General features: G+C 41.3%; 1 pseudogene; it reads left to right on the top strand.

Annotated features, from left to right (window-relative positions):
* The first annotated feature begins 5,197 nt into the window (after window positions 1–5,197).
* LOC136519098 (hexokinase-10-like) lies at window positions 5,198–19,264 on the top strand (annotated as a pseudogene).
* The last annotated feature ends 2,646 nt before the right edge of the window (window positions 19,265–21,910 follow it).

Below are 21,910 nucleotides of genomic sequence, written 5' to 3' on the forward strand. Positions count from 1 at the left end.
CCAAATCGTAGTTATCCTCCACTCACCGAAAGATCGGGTACTCCAGCTCTATCAGCTGCTGCGCAGTAGGATCCCTTGATTGACGCCAGAATTCATGAAGAAATTCCCTATACCAATGAGAAACAAGGGTTGGATGCCAGAATAGTGATGGCGTATTTAACAAGTTCGTTGAGAACTTACTGCATGTACGGTGCCACTTCGTTAAGGTTGGTCAACACGTATAGCAAGATATGGCACCACTCTTCATGATTCAAGGTCTTGGGGGTCGATGCACTTGCGCTTCCAAGTTGCCCTTGGAAAAGGCTGAGGTTCGATTTATTTTTGCCAGCATTGTAATGAGGGGTTAGATTATGCACGCTAGGGAGGTTGTCACCATAGTATGTTGTTGTGAAATTCGCCACCTCCTCCAGAATGTATGCCTCTACAATGTAAGCCTCTATTTTACATTTATTTCTACATTTCTTTCGAAGAACCTTTAGACATCTCTTGATTGGATAGCACCAATGGCCCTACACGCCCCCCCATTCATGCCTCATACGGGAGGTGCAAAATCAAGTGCTGCATCGGATTGAAGAAGCCAGGTGGAAAGATCTTTTCCAACTTACAAAGCAACATAGGTGCCATTCTTTCCAAGCCAGCAATCACGATCCGAGATAACTCCTTGGCACAAAGCTGGCAAAAGAAATAGCTCAACTCTACCAGCACTAGCCAGACATGCTCAGGGACATAACCTCGAACCATCACCGGAAGAAGCCGCTCAATCCATATGTGGTAGTCATGACTCTTCATCCCTAAGACACGCATAGTAGATAAGTTCACTCCCCTCCTCAGATTAGCTGCATACCCATCAGGGAATAATAACGTTTGGATCCATTCTAGTACTTCCCTCCTTTGGGGCTTGCTCAAGACAAAATCGGCCTTAGGCCTTCTCCATGTCTTGCTGCGACTAGGTGGCTTCATATGTTGGTTTGGTCTATCGCATAACGTTGCTAGATCCACTCTAGCCTTAACGTTGTCCTTTGACTTGTCAGGAATGTCTATGATTGTTGCCCAAAGTGCCTTGGCAACATTCTTTTTAGTGTGCATTACATCAATGTTGTGTGGAAGGAGAAGATCATCAAAATAGGGGAGCCGAGTCAAGCCCGACTTATGAGTCCACATATGTTGCTCTCCATATCCCACAAAACCACCTTCTGGATTGACCATGAGACCATCTATCTGTTCATGAACCATGGCACCAGTCATTATCGGTGGTGCAGGGTCTGTCACTATGACACCTTTCATAAAGTTCTTGATGTCTTGTCTGAATGCATGGTTAAGAGGGAGGAATTGCCGATGTTTGTCAAACGATGAATACTTGCCACCCTTCTGCAACCAAATGAACCTCGGACCTTCCTTGCATACTAGGCATGGGAACTTCCCATGAACACACTAGGCGCAGAATATCCCATACGCCAGGAAGTCATGCAGAGAGTAGTGGTACCAAACATGCATTTTGAAGTTTTTTTGTAGCTCGGTCGTATGTCTATACCCCTTCCTCCCAAGCACGAACCAATTCATCAATCACAGGCTCCATGAACACACCCATATTATTTCCCGGGTGTCCAGGAATTATCAACAACAAGAATACGTTCTATCATTGAAAGCATATGCCGGGGGGAGATTGAGGGGGATAACGAACACGAGCCAACATGTGTATGGGGCAGCCATCATTCCATAAGGATTGAACCCATCTATTGCCAGCGCAACACGTACATTACGAGCCTCTTTAGCTTTCTCATGATGAATGCCATCAAAGTGGGTCCATGCTTCACCATCGGATGCATGTACCATCCTATCAGGATTGTATCGTTTGTCATTTTTGTGCCATGTCATCTATTTTGCGGATTCCTCAGTCATGTATAGCCATTGGATCCTTGGTATAAACGGAAGGTGCCGTAGGATTGTCATGAGAATATCAAGCTAGCTCTTCTGGCTATCACCAGAATCTACCTCTAGGAACCTAGAGGATTTTTACACTTTGGACAGTACTTTGCTTCCACGTATTCTTTCCTAAATAGGACGCACCCCTTCGGGCAAGCATGTATCTGCTCATACGGCATCTTAAGTGTACGAAGAAGTTTCTATGACTCGTGCTTGCTCTTTGGCAGAAGGTGACCCTCCGGAAGCAGGCTACCAATAACTATCAACATACCATCGAAGGCGTCTCGACTCAGGCTATACTGGGACTTTAACGCCATTATGCGTCTAATGGCATCTAGTTGAGAAACCTTTGTCTGGCCGTGAAGGGGTTTCTGTGCCACGGCAAACATGTCGTAGAACGCCTTAGCGGTTGCCTCTGGCTCCTCCTCCGTACGTCCTTCAGCAAAATTTGCCTCGTGATAGTCATTTAACATGTCTGCTACCCCCGCATCAGCATCATAATCCTCGACGCGTGGTCTCACCACCTCCTCTCTCATACGATCGGCTTCACCATGGTAGACCCACCGGGTATAGTCTGCCGTAAATCCATTCTTCTAAACATGTTCCCCCATGACCTTCTTCGTTTTTCATTTCCTATTTGCACATTTGTTGTAGGGACAGCAAATTTTACTCGCTCCTTTAGCAGCCACGCCAAATGCCCGTTGCAAGAAAGCATCGGTCTTGTCAATCCATTCATTGGTGACCTGACCCTGACTTGCACGGCCCATGTACATCCACTCACGGTCCTCCATCCTCTAACATATATAGCGACGAGTAATATAAACATCAATTGCATCTACACGATGTTCCTACTATCTAATAGGTGAGGATAGGTCCTAATCCCATGCGAGGATCCATAGATGAGGTTAGTTTCCATGCTCTACTCCTATCCGAGATAGAATTTCGGCAGCACCTCCCTGCTGTTCTCCAAATACACGTCCTGCTAGGGAGAGTGTGTATCCGGAGAACAAAAGGGAGATGATGCCAAAACTCTGTCTTGGATCAGAGCAGACCATGGAAACTAACCTCACCTACGCATCTGCGGGCTGTCTAAAAAACATGTACAATTCGAAACAGATACGGTTTTAGATATGGAAATATCTGCATATTTCCAACCGTATCTCTTTTGAACATGAGACGCCTAACTGGGTTACGTGATCTATGACCATGATACGGAAAAAGGGGTTATACCTAGGGTGGCGATGGAGTCAGGCTAGCAGGGCCATGGTGGGTCGGTGCAGTGGTGAGGCGACGTGGTGCAGGCAGACCCGCAACGATGAGGAAGGCGATCGGGGTCGCCGAGGTACTCCGGCTCTGCTCCAACAGGCTCTTATCTGCAAAAAAGAAATATAAAACTGTCAATACAAAATTTCGGCAGCACCTTCCCTGCACGGTGAGGTTTCCAAAACCTGCAAGAAAACCAACGACACGATGACCGACATGCACATATATATGAACGGCACGATGGCCGGCATGCACACGAAGGCACCCTAACCAGGACATCTTAATCTATTCATGCATCTACATCCATCAGGTGGAGACGACATAGGGGCTCACCACTGCAGAATGGAGACCGAGATGGCCAGACGCGAAGGCGCAGTTGCTTCGACGGCCTCCTTCTCTTCGTCCTTCTTCCTCTTCTCCTCCTCTCCTCCTTCTCCTCTCTTTCTCCTCCTCCTCCAGCGGCGCTGGCGCGGGCACGGGCGCGCGGCGGCGCTGGCGCAGGTGGCGGTGGCACTAGCGCGTGCGTGTGTGGGTTGTGTGTGGGCTGGCCCAGCCGGCAGGGTTAAATTCCCCCTTTGTCGAGTGCCCCTGATCTGGCACTCGGCAAAGGTTTTTTTTTAATTTTTTTTAAATCTTTGTCGAGTGCCCCCGATCTAGCACTCGGCAAAGGTTTTTTAATTTTTTTTAATTATTTGCCGAGTGCCACCTGGCTTGGCACTCGGCAAAGAGGGGTTTTTAAAAAAAATTTAAAAAATCTTTGCCGAGTGTCTTATCCTGACACTCGGCAAAGAGGCTCCTTTGCCGAGTGTGACACTCGGTAAACCATATTTTTTTCACTTTTGACCTCCAAACTTTTTCTGCAGTCCTCATACAATACCTGGTACTCCATGTTCCAATGTGGCACATTTCTCGGACTTTTTCTATATTTCTTTAATTTATTTCATTTCATTGAATTTTCTTGGATAATTCAAATTATAACTGCTAGTCATTCGAATAATCAAAAAAATGAATGGAAAAATAATATTCATGTTATTTAGTATAATGTGAGGCCGTATCTAGGAACAGACCACCAATTTCGAACATCTTGTTCACGAAACATGACCACGAACTTGCGGTCGAGTTGTTTTTAAATTCTATAAAAAACAAACGAAGTCCGAAAATCATGAAACTTGTCAAGATGTCATGATATCATATATGGAGGTTGTGATAGAAAACTACGAATGTTTCGCGCAAGTTATCACGTACGATGCTTGTAAACCGAAGAATCTCCGAAGAAGTTTCATGATTTCATGAAGAGGGCGACGAGGTGGTAAGCATCGTACGTGATAAACTTGCACGAAACCTCCTCAATTTTTTATCACAGCCTCCACATATGATATCATGACATCTTGATAAGTTTCATGATTTTTGGACTTTATTTGCTTTTTATAGAATTTAAAAACAACTTGAAAGCAAGTTCGTAGTCATGTTTCGTAAACAAGATGTTCGAAATTAGTGGTATGTTCCTATATACGGCCTCACATTATACTAAATAACATGAATATTATTTTTCCATTCATGTTTTTCATTATTCGAATGACTAGCGGTTATAATTTGAATTATCCAAGAAAATTCAATTAAATGAAATAAGTTAAAGAAATATAGAAAAAGCCCGAGAAATGTGCCACATTGGAACATGGAGTACCAGGTATTGTATGGGGACTGTAGAAAAAATTTGAAGGTCAAAAATAAAAAAAAATATGGTTTGCCGAGTGTAAAAAAAAATAATACTCGGCAAAGGAGCCTCTTTGCTGAGTGTCAGGATAAGACACTCGGCAAACCACCTCTTTGCCGAGTGTTATTGTTTGCCGAGTTCTCGGCACTCGGCAAACCACCTCTTTACCGAATGTCAATTGTTTGTCGAGTGCTTTCTCGCTGGCACTCGGCAAATAGCCTCTTTGCCGAGTGCCCGATAAAACACACTCGGTAAAGTCTAGGACACTCGGCAAAGAAGCCATCTCTGGTAGTGTCGATGGGGAAGGCGCAGTGGTTGAGCGTGGCCTTGGGCTGCGTGGTGGCGGTGACGTGCACGGTGGCGGGCGGTGGCGCGGTCTCGGTGGAGCAGAGCTGTAGCGGTGGTGCACGGGTTCGAGGAGGATTGCGCCACGCCCACGGAGCGGCTGCAGCGGATCGTCAACTCCCTGTCCGTCGAGATGTTCGCGGGGCTCGCGTCCGAGGGCGCCAGCATGGTCCGGATGTTGCTCACCTGCGTCGACGCGCTACCCGACGGGTAAGTGGGTAACGGTCGTGCCCACGCCTGCGCTTTCCTTGTTGGTTCTCTTTCTCGGTCTGCTTCAGTGTTTTCGTGGTGTTCATGCATGGGAGGGTTCATGGCTTCATGCTAGGGTTCTAGCCAAATGAAATGAATTTGCAATTGCTAATTTGCGAAGTTTCTGCTTGCGAGAATGCAATCTTAACCTGGTTCATTCTTTATTGGCCCCAATTTATCCGCATTTGTTGTTCTTTTCTCTGTATCTTCAAAAAGTCACGGCCACGAGCAAACATTATTTGGTGCTTATGATCCTCGAAAAAAAAATGGTCCATATGATGCTCACGACTGACAAGAACTCCGTAACACAGCAAACTTTCGAGTCGGTTGTCATCTTGCATGTTGGTTCATCTTGCAGTACGACACAATTGTTGTGGGACTAATTTTCTGTGAAAATTATGAAACTTTCTATAAAATTGGTCGAAATCTTTTTCTGAAGGCAGTGTCTGAGTCGACACTATATATAGAGTGACGATGTTTTGCCTCTTAAAACATTTCAGGCAATTTGATGCAGCAGGATGTTGCATTTTATTAGCTGCATAGAATGTCTATGTTAATGCCTACTTTTCTTTGAATCGAGATGTCCAATTGGCAACTTAATCGAGTCTTATATGACATGATTTTTAGCATATGGATCTTTTGTTGCTTGATTTGTTGATCAGATACAGTTATTCATATATACATGTGATGAGCAGGAGTGAGGAAGGCATCTATTGCTCTGTTGATCTTGGGGGGACAAGCTTTAGAGTCATGAAACTAGAGCTTGGTTCAGGATCTATGGTTATCAATAAAAAAAGTTGAGCATCGACCTATTCCAGAAGACTTGACCAAGGGTACAAGCGAGGTAACTATTATCATTTTATTTCAGTTCCTTTGCAAGATCTATATTGTTCCTAATACTAATGTAACTCTTTGTTTAGGATTTATTCAATCTAATTGCCTTGGCATTAAAGAACTTTATTGAAAGAGAGGGTGGGGGCGATGAGGGAAGGGCACATGGTTTTACATTTTCCTTCCCTGTCCGACAAGTTTCCATATCCTCAGGATCATTAATTAGGTGGACTAAGGAATTTTCAATTGAAGAGGCTGTAAGTTACAAAGTTGTTCCTTCAATTATTCTTCTTTTTGTTATGGGTTGAAGTGAAGTTTCCATTCAAATAGCTGAATCTTTCTTTTAGAGATGATGTTTCAAATTGAGACATGATATCATGCTACTAATGTCTTGTTGGTATATATACATTATATGTTGATAGTATCTTGTTGCATGCTGATAATAACTTGATATGCAATCCTTAGACTACCTTATTAGTAGCCTTATGCAATTAAATTCTATCTTTCTTTCTCGATAGATGAAGCACATAGAAAAGAAGTATTGCTTGGTTGCCTTTGTGATTACAGCTGAGATTATAATTTTCTTTTTCTCACTAGCTTGTTTGAACTTTTTTGCAATACTAGGTTGGAAAAGATGTTGCTCAATGCTTGAATGAAGCCCTTGTTAGGAATAGACTAAATTTGCAGGTCACTGCATTGGTATGTTCCTAACTACTTCTGCTGTGCAACTAGGTTTTCAATCTCTGGATATAGTGGTTTGAGGCAGGATGCTTCATGTATAATTTTTAGTGGCTACATCCCGCTATAGTCTCATTTAGCTTTGCTATTAGTCTGATTTTTTACCGCCTTAGATAAGTTTTCTGTGCTTGTGAGGGGCCCTCGGCTAAATGACATATGGATATTTAAAACATTGCTGCTACGAGTTAGTTTGTATTCAGATTCAGAAAATTAATTCCATTTAAAAAAAAGTCCTACTTGATTGGTTCCATCGTTTATCTCTGTTGTATGCATGTGCTGTCTTAGTTAGCCTTCTTATCTGGAACATATTGAAATATTATCTGTTCTATCTAAAAATTCTACCAGATAATCTTTCATGTATGAGAATTGTCTATGATGTAAATATTTTGATAACAACTGCTTAAACACATATGTACTACTGTTTTCTAGTGTGTGCAACAGACGAAAATGATATGAGATTATTGTTTTTCATTGTTGTCTCCATGGACATGATTGTGGCTTGCTTTTAAATAATAAAAATATATATTACAACCAATTCTATGTATCTATGCTCAAATAAATACCAGTGTTGGATCTAGATCTTTGCATGTTGTATGATACTAAAAAATGGACATTTAGTTCCAGATTTTGTGAACTGCAAACATAATCTTATAATAATCTTATATCTTGTAATTAATGAATAAATATGTGCTTCCTGATTGAGTATAGCAAATTTGCTTTTCAAGTCTGTCACATGCAGTTTATTATTCACTAAAGTATATAATAATATACTCATCATATCTTTCTTTAATTTCATCTGCTACTACAAAATAGGTGAACAATGCTGTGGGTACATTGGCCATGGGGCACTATTATGATGAGGATACAGTTGCTGCAGTGATTATAGGAGCCGGTAACAATGCTTCCTATATTGAACGCAATGCTGCTATCGCAAAATGTCGGGGTCTTCTTACCGATTCTGACCTAACGGTAATATTGTTTTGTATTATCTTCTTTATTTGTATTCTTTAATGTGATTTGATAAATTTTCAATGTGAAAATATTATTGTAGCTTATACTATTAATTTATATGCTCTATTCATTAGGTTGTCAATGTAGAATGGGGTAGTTTCCGGTCTCCGCAAATACCATTAACTCCTTATGACATATGTTCCAGTGAAGCAGAACGCAATCACTATGACCAAGTAAGAATTTATTAAAGCTTTTCCATTGTGGCATTGTTTGTGAAAATCAAGCTAAAGAGGCTTGTGTTAATGAATCTGAAACTGGCACCTTGGATGCATATATAGGCTTTTGAGAAAAATGATCTCTGGTGTGTATCTTGGGGAAATTGCAAGATTGGTATTCCAAAGAATGGCTCAAGAATCAGATTTATTTGGTTCTTCTGTGAATTGCTTATCTACCCCTTTCATATTCAGGTACTTGTATTTTTCTAGTTATATTGTGATCTTACAAAGTTATATTTTGTAGCACCCGATTTTAAGAACAAAACCAGATACACACCATATGTGAACCTAGGAAGTCAAATCTCACATATAGCTAGAAATAAGGGTAATATCAAAAGACAATGCTTAAATACATATCGTATTAGTATAAATATTATAACCTCAGATTATAGATAGCGGAAAGACAACTCCGATCCTTAGGCGAAGACTCCAATTCCATAGGGACAACTGACTGGTTGATCACAAGCCTAATTCCTCCTAACTCTAGCAATCTGGTACCAATCTGGGATTTTTCCAAAAATGTGTAAAATAAAACAAGCGTAAGTACATGTCGTACTCAATAAATATAACATGGGGTCCATGAGGCTCAAAAGGCTGACACTGTTTTAACTGCGATTAGCTTTTAATGGTCACAATTTTAATATAGGAGTAGCAACAAATTTATCTCAAGCCCATATAAACACATGATCAGGTAAACATGAATAATGAATAGCATAAACAGTATTCATTAATGAGCATGTTCATCATCAGTATCATCCGTGTTCATCATCATTAACCATTAGCGATCATCTATTCTATAAATGTTTAAGGCCACTCGTGACCGTGAGCACGGCTGATATACCAGTTTTACACTCTGCAGAGATTGTACACTTTTACTGTGAGTCGTGATTTATCCTTTTGCCCGAGGTCCCGAGCCTCTTGACCTACTACCAAGGAAGGTCCGTATGGTTCACTATAAAGCCTTTCAAAGGTTCGTCTAACAAGTTAGGGCCGCTAAGGATTCCCCATCAGTAAGCATGAACCCTCTCCAAGGAGTGACTAACAAAATACAAAGAAACCAAAGTGCACCCTCTTGGCAGGCCCAGATCATACAAACCGGAGCCCATCTTGTGCCATAAAGGTAACCTCTAACAAGCTAGAAAAGATCCTCATACTGAGCTAAAGCCAGAGCCATATAGCCCTCACAGTTGTACTGTAAGTCCCGGATGATCACTTACAGATAAGTCCTTAGGGAGAGAAATCTAAAGTATTTAGAAAGTAGCTAAATACTCCAGCCCTCTGTTTTCATGTTGCTAAAAAAACAACTTTTAGTGTTTATTGCATATACCATTATTCAAGTTACTAGATTATGGTTGTAGTCAAGCACTAGCAAAGCTACCTAATGCAATAACCCAAAGGCATCAAGGTATAAGTACAAATTAGTAGGAAATCCTTAGTGGTAGTTAAGGTAGACACATGCAGTATGAATTAAATGGTTAAAGGTGTATAGGACAACAAGGAAGATCCCATGCTATACTTGCCTTAAAATACCGATCCTTCGGTAAGCTTTAATCTTCAATGTTCTTCTTCTTCTTGGTCACCACGTATATCTCACCGACTAGACGTAATCATAAAGCACCACACAAGCATCCATACAATCATATACGAAGCAAACAATAGAACTAAATCAGAACAGTACACTAATCATATAAAAATAAGTAAAAGAGTTTGAAACACGATTCTACGTATTGCTATGAACACATAGTCACGAGAAGCACTCTAATCAGAGCTACGGTTGAAAAGATACAACTACCGAGAGATTTGCTTTATACGTGGAAAAGAAAACTATAGGCTTCATTTGTTTTAACTATATAAATTCATATATATAAGATATTTTATAAACAATATAGATTTAATTAAGTCAATTTTAGATTTGAATTATAAAACTAAAGTAAAACAAATCATATTTTATTTATAAAATCCAGATGCATAATTATTAATCAAGATATGATTTAAACCATGACATTTCAGAAATAGTAATATAATAAACAATGTTACAAACGCGTAGATCTCATCGCTATGAATCTAACACAACTTGAACAGGTCAAATCAGAGCTAAAACGTAGAAGATATGAATTAAATAAGATTTCCTTTAATAAAAATAATAGATTAAATCTAACCTCGAATTTTAAAAGTTGAAAACATATCTAACAGTAGTATGAACATGTAGATTATGAAATTACGAACCTAACGCAAGTTGAACGGATCAAATCGGAGTTAAAACAGAAATTTTATGGTTAAAACAAGATCAGTGGCAAATCTGTAAATAAGTGAAAACGCATTTTGGATCTAAACCGACGAAACTACGCTTTCCAAAGAAGAAAATGTAATCTGTGATTGCGCTTTGGACCGTGGGTTCTATTTTGAAGAAACCGAGGGACACTTTAGCAAAAATGTCTGCGAACCGGTATCTTCTAATCAGAGCCTTAGATCTCTAGATGGACGGCCGAGAGTGAGCGGAAGAAGATGTCGCCGGCGTGCAGTTTCCAGGCGGTGGCACCATGGCCGGGTGAGCACAGCCTCGTCGGAGTTCATGTAAAAGGTCCTACGAGCCACGGTTTGACGAACCGGAGACAAGGGGAGAGAGAGGGGGCGACGACGGACTCACCTCGGGCTACCTCGGCGATGGAGAAAGAACAAGGTGGGTGCGGGGCCCGATGAGGTGGCAGCTATTACGACGGCGCTGACGTAGTGCACGGGTGCACTCACTACTTCCTCACCTTTACACAAAGCCAGGTACATGGCTTGGTGAGTCGACGAGACGACGTAGCGGCGAACCGGTCGGCGGCGGATCTCCTGCGGCGCTGCGGCTCGAATCAGAATAGAGAGACGGCACCGGCTTGCTCTAGGGCTCGGTGGGGAATAGCACGGGCGTGGAGGCTCTCTATTTAAGGGCTGGGCAGCTTGGGAGGCATGGCAACGGAAGGAGATGGCGCGGGCGTGGATTCCTCGGCAAAGTCCCGTTCGGGCATGAGGTGGAAGAAAGGGGAAAGAACTAACAGGGCGGCCCGGGGTGGCAGCGAGGGAAGGGCATGGGGTCGCTGTGTCAACAGGATGGAGCAAGGGAGGGAGGAGACACGGTGATGCTGGGCCACTTGCCAAAGGGAAGAGAGAGAGCACGGGTGGGCTGCGGTCTTCGGCTTGTGCCTTTGGGCACGAATGAGCGGGAGCGAAGGGAGACTAGGCCGGGGCCAGGAGGGAAAGGAAAGAAGTGCTAGGCCTATGCAGCTGGGCTGCCACGGGCGTATGGGCTGAAGACGGAGAGGGGAGAGAGGGGGTTTTATTCTTTTCCTTTTCTATTTCTTTTCTTATTTCAAATCCCATTTCAAATATGGTTTAAATTTCTTTGAACCAAATCATGTTAAATATTAATTAAAATATTCTTTTCAATTCAAATAAAAATGGAAAATTTTAGTAGGCTTTCAAAAATAAAATTTATAATTTTTTTAAATTCTTTCATTTCCCAATTCTCTTTTATTTCAAAGCCATTTTTAATTTATTTTTCAAAAGCATTTTGAATGCTTTCAATTTGAATCAAATCCACACAATTCAATGAAACAAATGCACCGGCATGTATGCACAAACATGTTGCTAACTTATGATGAATTTTAATTTAATAAAAAAATTTATTTTCCTATATTTTCATGTGCACCAAAAATTCATAAATAAATCATTTTAACTCTATTTTCAAAGGAGCAAATTTTAGGGTGTTACAATTCTACCCCCTTAAGATGAATCTTATCCCCGAGATTCGGAAGATAGTGATAAAAGAGATATGGATACTCTGCCTTTATTCGATCCTCATTTTTTTCAAGTTATATCTTTCATTAAGAGCCATTCTAAGATCCTAGTTGGCTAATCTAAGTAAGCATGATCGTCTCTCGTATTGAGGTCCTCCAACGGTGTTTGCTCCTTCACACTAACATCTGAAAACTCACAGTCCACATTACTATCCTCATAGGATGTACCTTCTAATAGGTCATTCTCATATTCCTCAGGTGCAGGTTGAATACCCTCATACTCAATTCTTTCTCCTGATGGTGTGGTTAGAAGCACCGAATGCTGGGCATACTTAATCACTCCTTTGCAAGCAGATAACCATCCATTTTCAAGAATAACATCAATGTCCATTAACTCCAAGACTATAAGGTTTGCCTCGAAGTTCTTCCCTTTTATGTTAAGATTAACTTTTGGGCATATGCGGTTTGCCTTCTTTTCTCCTCCTAGAGAGTTAACTATTAGGGATTTCCTCATCAGAAGCATAGTTATCTTATGTTCTTCCACATATTCCCTAGAGATAAATGAATGTGAAGCACTAGGGTCAAATAACACCATAGCAGTGTCTGAGCTTACTGCAATCAAACCATAAACAACCTCCTTAGCTCCATGAATGGTAATCAGATCCACATTGTTCAACTAGCCTTGAACGTAGTTTCACTTTAGCTTATTGCTTTGCACCTGCTCCTTATGGACATTTTGTTCTGACTCCTGCTATTGTTGATTCTGGCTTTGATTACTCTCGTCAAACTTCTCAAAACAACCGTTCTTATAGTGTTCAATCTCACCACAATCATAACCTTCCTTACTAGTAGAAATATTTGTCGTTATCAAGGTGATAGTGGGAGATGACAGACATGGCTCTTGAGAACTAAAATGCTGCACTTCATTATTCGGTTGATGATACTGATCTTGATCATTGCTTCCAAGCAGATCCATAGGGTATGACTGATTTTCTGGTTATGTAGCGAAACGGAGATGAGTATTTCTTAACTGGCGTTGAAGGTCACGTTTTCTCTTCTTCTCTTCCATCTCTCGATGCTTGTTCTCAATTACAATTGGTCTGTCCACCAATGTTTGATAGTCAGCATATACCACGGTCATCAGCTGTAGTTGCAAACCATCATTCAGTCTTTTCAAAAAGTGTTTTTGCTTTTTAGCATCACTATCCACCTCTTTTGGAGCATAGCATGACAATTGAGTGAACCGGTTATGATACTCATACACTGACATAGATCCTTGCTTCAATTTGAGGAACTCTTCTTGCTTAAGTTCTACCTCACCTAATGGGAAATGGTAGGATCTAAAATTATCCTTGAACTCATGCCAGGTGATAGCAGGAGCATTGTTGGGACACCCATACTCAAATGACTCCCACCAATCTTGAGCAGTTCCTTTCAGTTGACCAGAAGCATAAAGCACCTTTTTAGGGTAATCACACTGAGCTTTGTCCAATTGTCGCTCCACAGCTCTAAGCCAGTCATCAGCTTCTAATGGTTTGCTTGTATGAGAGAATATTGGTGGATGTCCCTTCATAAACTCACTACGCTTATCAATAGGTGGCTCTTGATGTGGTTTATTCAACACACTTTGAGCAATAGTCTCTAATAACTGAGTCTGCATCATCAAAGCTTGCTCTATAGATGAGGAATTGGATGGCGGTGGACTAGAATTGGCAGGATTTCTTCTAGCACCTTGTAAAGCACTTCTCCTGGTAGCAACCATCTGTTTTCAACATGTATGAATTAGAACTCAGTCATTCATAACATCCTTAATTGTAGCTTCAAGTGATGACAAGATAGGATTGATGGCAATTGAGACAAGAGAACACCAAACCCTAGAGATAACTAATACTTCCAAACGAAGCGCTAGAATGTAAGAAACTTTATCTTACAAATCCTTCAACTTAGCTACCCCTTATGAAAAGATCAACTAGGGGACACAAAAAGGGTAGCTTGCACCATCTTCCAGATGATCTAACTATAATCAAGACATTCTAACACCCCAATGATACTCTTGTGTATGGGCAAGAACAAGAAATCTAAAATTCCTCACGAGATAAAAAATAGCAGTGCAGTAAAATAGTTGTAACTCTCATTCTGTTAATCCAATGAAGTTATAGTTTATACCGTTGGAAAGCTTATAAAATTGTCCACAACTTCCTTATAGAACACTTTTCCAAATTCTACAGTTAACTTGGTCGAAAATAGTGCACATCAGAAACTACTCTAGATTCCAAACAGCATAGATGCATCGCCTTGTGATTTTCGTATCTCCATAACCAAAATAGCTATCAAGCTGATTCTTACATTCAGAGAAAGATACTGAAGTATACTATTGTCCAGAATTTTCTCATGATTTTTTGTCATCCAAGATTAGAGATATAAGCTGAAGAGTATAGGCTGCTCTAAGAAGACAAGATAAAGGAAACAGGAGAAAACCATATCCCAACTATTTATTTCACTAATCCTTATACCTTAGGCCTATAAGCTAAATGAAATTGTGGGAACACCCAATAAGATCATTGCAATCATTACAAAGATTCAAAATAATCATAAGCATAATGACAATTCAACAAAGGAATAAAGATGCACAACTCAATAATTGACTCAACTTGCGATACTATCGTTCTCATTGTACTAGGGGTAACAATCCTAAGACTCATCTTCAGATTACGCAAGAAGGTGGTGAGAAACTATTCTAAAAGCATATCAAATCAAGGAGTGGAGATGAGAACAAAGACTTCAAAATAAGCACCAAGGTAGAGATGAATAGCAAGGGTAGAGATATAGTAGAGAAGAAAATATCAAGGTTCATAAAGCAAGGGTTTTTACAGCAACTTCTAAACATTAGAATGACCAGTTTCTACTAGACTTTTGTCCTACAGTCAGCATTGCTCTGAAACCACTTTGTAGCACCCGGTTTTAAGAACAAAACTAGATACGCACCATATGTGAGCCTAGGAAGTCAAATCTCACATATAGCTATAAATAAGGATAATATCAAAAGACAATGCTTAAATACATAGTGCATTAGTATAAATATTATAACCTCAGAGTATATATAGTAGAAAGATAACTCCGATCTTCAGGCGAAGACTCCAATTCCATAGGGATAACTGACTGGTTGATCACAAGCCTAATTTCTCCGAACTCTCGCAATCTGGTACCCATCCGGGATTTTTTCAAAAATGTGTAAAATAAAACAAGTGTAAGTACATGTCGTACTCAACAAATATAACATGAGGTTCATGAGGCTCAAAAGGCTGACACTGGTTTAACTGCAATTAGCTTTTAATGGTCACAATTTTAGCATAGGAGTAGCAACAAGTTTATCTCAAGCCCATATAAACACATGATTAGGTAAACATGAATAATGAATAGCATAAACAGTATTCATTAATGAGCATATTCATCATCAGTATCATCCATGTTCATCATCATTAACCATTAGTGATTATCTATTCCGTAAATGTTTCAAGGCCGCTCGTGACCATAAGCATGACTGATATACCAGTTTTACACTCTGTAGAGGTTGTACACTTTCACTGTGAGTCATGATTTACCCTTTCGCCCGAGGTCATGAGCCTCTTGACCCACTACGAAGGAAGGTTGGTAGGGTTCACTATGAAGCCTTTCAAAGGTTCGTCTAACAAGTTAGGGCCGCTAAGGTTTCCCCATCAGTAAGCATGAACCCCCCTTCAAGGAGTGACTAACAAAATACAAAGAAACCAAAGTACACCCTCTTGGCTGGCCGAGATCATACAAACTAGAGCCTCTCTTGCACCATAAAGGTAACCTCTAATAAGCTAGAAAAGGTCCTCATACTGAGCTAAAGCTAGAGCCATGTAGCCCTCATAGCTGTACTGTAAGTCTTGGATGATCACTTATAGATAAGTCCTTAGGGAGAGAAATCTAGAGCATTTAGAAAGTAGCTAAACACTCTAGCCCCCTGTTTCCATATTGCTAAAAACATATTTTAGTGTTTATTGCATATACCATTAGTCAAGTTACTAGATCATGGTTGTAGTTGAGCACAAGCAAAGCTACCCAATGCAATAACCCAAAGGCATCAAGGTACAAGTACAAATTACTAGGAAATCCTTAGTGGTAGTCAAGGTAGACACATACAGTATGAATTAAATGATTAAAGGTGTATAGGACAACAAGGAAGATCCCATGCTATATTTGCCTTAAAACACTGATCCTTTGGTAAGCTTTAATCTTCAACGTTCTTCTTCTTGGTCACCACGTATATTTCACCAACTAGACGTAATCATAAAGCACCACACAAGCATCCATACAATCATACATGAAGCAAACAGTATAACTAAATCAGAATAGTACACCAATCATAGAAAAATAAGTAAAAGAGTTTAAAACACGATTCTACGCATCGCTACGAACACACAATCGCGAGAAACACTCTAATCGAAGCTACGGTTGAAAAGATACAACTATCGAGAGATTTGCATTATACGTGGAAAAGAAAATTATAGGCTTCATTTATTTTAACTATATAAATTCATATATATAAGATATTTTATAAATAATATAGATTGAATTAAGTCAATTTTAGATTTGAATTATAAAACTAAAGTAAAACAAATCATATTGTATTTATAAAATCCAGTTGCATCATTATTAATCAAGATATGATTTAAACCATGATATTTTAGAAATAGTAATATAATAAACACTGTTACTAATGCATAGATCTCATCGCTATGAATCTAACGTAACTTGAATAGATCAAATCAGAGCAAAAACATAGAAGATATGAATTAAACAAGATTTCCTTTAATAAAATAATAGATTAAATCTAACCTCGAATTTTAAAAGTTGAGAACATATCTAACAATAGTATAATCATGTAGATTATGAAATTATGAACCTAACGCAAGTTGAATGGATCAAATCGGAGTTAAAACAGAGATTTTATGGCTAAAACAAGATTAGTGGCAAATCTGTAAATAAGTGAAAACGTATTTTGGATCTAAACCGATGAAACTACGCTTTCCAAAGAAGAAAACGTAATCTGTGATTGCGCTTTGGACTGCGGGTTCTATTTTGAAGAAACCGAGGGACGCTTTAGCAAACATGTCTGCGAATCGGTATCTTCTAATCAGAGCCATAGATCTCTAGATGGACGGCCGAGAGTGAGGGGAAGAAGAGGTCGCCGGCGTGCAATTTCTAGGCGGCGGCGCCATGGCCGGGTGAGCATGGCCTCGTCGGAGTTCACGTAAAAGGTCCTACGAGCCACGGTTTGACGAACCGGAGACAAGGGAAGAGAGGGGGCGACAGCAGACTCACCTCGGGCTACCTCGGCGGCGGAGAAAGAACAAGGCGGGTGCGGGGCCCAACGAGGTGGTGGCTCTCGCGACGGCGCTAACGTAGTGCACGGGCGGCACTCAATGCTTCCTCACCTTTACGCAAAGCCAGGTAGGTGGCTCGGCGAGTCAACGAGACGACGTAGCGGCGAACCGGTCAGCAGAGGATCTCCTGCGGCGCTGCGGCTCGAATCGGAATAGAGAGACGGCGCCGCTTGCTCCAGGGCTCGGTGGGGGACGGCACGGGCGTGGAGGCTCTCTATTTAAGGGCCGGGCAGCTTGGGAGGCACAGCAACGAAAGGAGACAGCGTGGGCGCAGATTCCTCGGCGAAGTCCCGTTCGGGCACGAGGTGGAAGAAAGGGGAAAGAACTGACAGGGCGGCCCGGGTTTGGTAGCGAGGGAAGGGCATGGGGTCGTTGTGTCAGTGGGATGGAGCAAGGGAGGGAGGAGGCGCGGCGACGCTGGGCCGCTTGCTAAAGAGAAGAGAGAGAGCGCGGGTGGGCTACGGTCTTCAGCTTGGGCCTTCTGGCTCGAATGAGCAGAGCGAAGGGAGACTAGGCCGGGTCCAGGAGGGAAAGGAAAGAAGCGCTGGGCCTGTGCAGCTGGGTTGCAGAGGCGTATGGGCTGAAGATAGAGAGGGGAGAGAGGGGGTTTTATTCTTTTGCTTTTGCTTTTCTATTTCTTTTCTTATTTCAAATCCCAATTCAAAATGGTTTAAATTTCTTTGAACCAAATCAAGTTAAATATTAATTCAAATATTCTTTTCAATTCAAATAAAAATAGAAAATTTTAAGTAGGCTTTCGAAAATAAAATTTATATAGCCATTTTTAATTTATTTTTCAAAAGCATTTTGAATGTTTTCAATTTGAATCAAATCCACACAATTCAATGAAACAAATGCACCGGTATGTATGCACAAACATGTTGCTACCTTATGACAAATTTTAACTTAATGAAAAAATTTATTTTCCTATATTTTCATGTGCACCAAAAATTCATAAATAAATCATTTTAACTCTATTTTCAAAGGAGCAAATTTTAGGGTGTTATATTCCAATATGATTCTTCTTTGTTAATAGTTTCATACTGCTAGTTGCTATTGAAATATAAAATCGATGCAGTATGCCTAATCTTTACACTAAATCTGATACATTGTTTTATCGATAAGCTTCCCCAATATGTTCCACTTTGCTCTATTGTTTTACTTTTGTTCTGATCCTTTTGTTGTGAAATTGGCTTGACATCTCTCTATTCCTGCCATCCAGTACACCTTCTCTAGCTGCTATTCGTGAGGATGATTCCCTAGATCTTAGAGTAGTTGGTAGGGTGCTCGAAGAACATCTGAAGGTTAGTTGTCACTGCTACTTGGCTCATATATATGAAACAATGTTTATATGTTAATATGGTATACTTTAATCAGACAATGATCTCATCAACTACATCATTCTCCTTACAGATACAAGATGTTCCACTGAAGACTCGAAGACTTGTTGTTAGAATATGTGACATTGTCACCCGAAGAGCCGCCAGTCTAGCAGCTGCTGGGATTGTTGCAATACTACAAAAAATTGGTCGTGATGGAACTCTTTGTGGCACCACCTTTGTTCGAAAGATAAGAGGTGAGCCAAAGAAATCGGTTGTCGCGATTGAAGGTGGTCTCTACCAAGGCTATTCTATCTTTAGGGAGTATCTGAACGAAGCAGTGGATGAGATCCTAGGGGATGAGATCGCCTCCACAGTTAGTCTTAGAGTTATGGAGGAGGGTTCAGGGATTGGGGCTGCGCTCCTTGCAGCATCATATTCGTCGACTAGACAAAATTCTGTTTAAGCTTGACATGAGTTTAAATTATCTCCTGCTAAGGTAAAATGTGCATTTGTCCATCCAAATGTTGTACCTAGTAGAAATATGTTCTTGTACTATTGTACATCGTCCCATTGTTTTGTTGAACATGTTCTCTTCTCATCAATGTAAATGTACATGCAGTGTTGCAACTGATATCTAGTGTTTAACAGTGGATCATTAGAGGTAACTATCAGAGAATAATGTCCATGAACTATGAGCCCAATGAGGTAGTGCAAATGTTGATTGAAAGAATGTTATGGAACTGCAAATGTATTTGATATATCTTTGTGTGTTAATTAGTGCATATATGATGCAGATACATCCAGCTTGATCAACGGGCTATTGCATGCAAGGAGCCTCGAATATATGTACTACTTACTCATAGAAACATGATAGTTTGTTCTAGTCCAGATATTAATTGCATCAGCCTCTTTGATGCTTTTTATTTTTTGAGAATGTGCACCGCTACTAGAAATATCAGTACTAGATCATTACATCAAAGGCTAACGACCCAACCAACCCAAGCTTCAACAACTACAAAGAACACAAAGGCAAGAAGGAACACTAAATGAAATGAAAACATGCATGGAAAACTAAGAGCCGTTGTCCAGCTAGCTATTGTACGCCATTGGGCAAGGCTGCCACCACCACCTGCCCTGTGCCAATGCATTGCTTTCGCCATGATTCTTGCTGCCAGCACCTATAGGATTGCATAGCCTAACCTCTGAAAATCAGAGCATTATTGCATTCCACAAACTCCAATTGATTAGAAGAACTATGAAGTCAAATGTCTTTCTATCTCCTTATGTTGGATTTGTCTAGCTATGCAAAGTTAGCCACCATGCGGTGCGATTAAATAGTCTTGGGTGGAAGGTGTTTTAGCCACCACAATAACTGAACCTCCAAAGGACTTTGAACCATGTTTTCTAGGTGAACACAAGTAATCAACATGTGGTCGAGCAGTTCTGGTAGTTGCAAACAGAACGCACACATCGCATAGTTCGAAAGGCCACACCTCTACAACCTTTCTGAAGTTTAGACCGGTTGTGAAGCACCACCAAATGAACAAGCCACATTTGTTGGTCCCCCTTTCCAGCATTCCCTCTACAGAACAGGTTAAAAGCAAAACCATGGAGGAGAGAGTAGGCGGAATAATTTGCATCACCAGATCATTTCTACTTGAACGGTAGAACCTATTATGTTCCTCACTCCTCAGTGAGGGAAAATCCCCGACCAACTCCTAGACGTGTAAGTATTCTAGGATCCCTTGTACACTTAAGGTGTTGTTTCGTTTGGATCTTTTGGACCATAATGACATTGGCTGGCATTTGGTTGGACACAGCCACAATCAATCACACCATGAACCAATACGGGCCATGCAACTTAGTTACCCCTCCCCACTGGGCACTATCTGATCACTACCAAAAACGTCAAATTTGTTGAGTGTTTTTTTGTTTGCCAAGTGTATTCTATCGGGCACTCGGCAAACAAGTTCTTTGCCGAGTGCTTCCCTAAAAACACTCGGCAAAAAAAACACTCGGTAAAGAGAAGGTTTGTCGAGTGTTAAAAAAACACTCGGCAAAGAGGGGGTTTGCCAAGTGTGTTTTTTTTTGACACTCAGTAAAGAAATAAAATCTTTTTTCTAGGAAAGAAGGAGAAGAAAAAAAATAAAAAAAACTTTACCGAGTGCCCAGATCTAGGACACTTGGCAAAGGAAAAAATCTTTTTCTGGGAAAGAAGGAGAAAAAAAAATGAAAGCAAGGCCGGTACAGCATCGACGAGACCGCTCGGCCCCCACCTAGGTCACTAACCCTGATACGCAACACACTGACATGCAGGGCTCAATAGTCACGTACCGCATTGTCAGGGCGTCCTGACGGGGCAAAAGCACAACAGCCCCCCACCGTATTGAACACACCAGTCTGCAAGGGATCGAGCGATGAAGCTCGAATAAGCCAAGACTATGACCCCACGCTCTGACACACGCGCATATCAGCGCTTTCACGATCACTTCATGATCATAAAAACACTTGGGGGCTACTGTCGGGGTTATAACCCTAGGGTGTCTCAAGGCACCGATTAGTTGAAAAAGACCCAAATGACCGAGGCCCAACTAAGCCAAGCAAACCAGACCGAACGCTAAGGCTAGGGGCAGCCGCGATCCCTTCCTCCTGTCTAAGCCACGTGACGCTCGAAGGGCGCACGACCTCTCCTTAGTCCCGACCCTTGGAAGGAACCGAGAGAGGTCAAGCGCCGCCAAGTGTGCCCGCTCTAACAAGAACGAGCACGCCGCACTGACCCCGCAAGGACTGAGGGGACAGCAGTCACCTCGGTCTGATCAGACGCCTTCCCTGTGCCACACTGCACAAACAAGACAATACCGCCCAAAGCGGTGATGATAGGTATGATGACCACCGACCAGATACGGTCCAACGAGACGACAGTATGATCCAACCCACTACTAGCGGGAACCACGACCCCAATGATCGGGGTCATGGCCCCCTGCTCCTCAAGATAACGAGGTGATCGATGACCTAGGGGTGGCTGCCAACTTCTATATGATGCCCTAGGAAACCAGAAGACGATGACGAAGACCACGGCGGAGACCATGTCGCACAGGATGGCTGGTGC

This window comes from Miscanthus floridulus, chromosome 17, assembly GCF_019320115.1.
Source record: "Miscanthus floridulus cultivar M001 chromosome 17, ASM1932011v1, whole genome shotgun sequence".
Taxonomy (NCBI): domain Eukaryota; kingdom Viridiplantae; phylum Streptophyta; class Magnoliopsida; order Poales; family Poaceae; genus Miscanthus; species Miscanthus floridulus.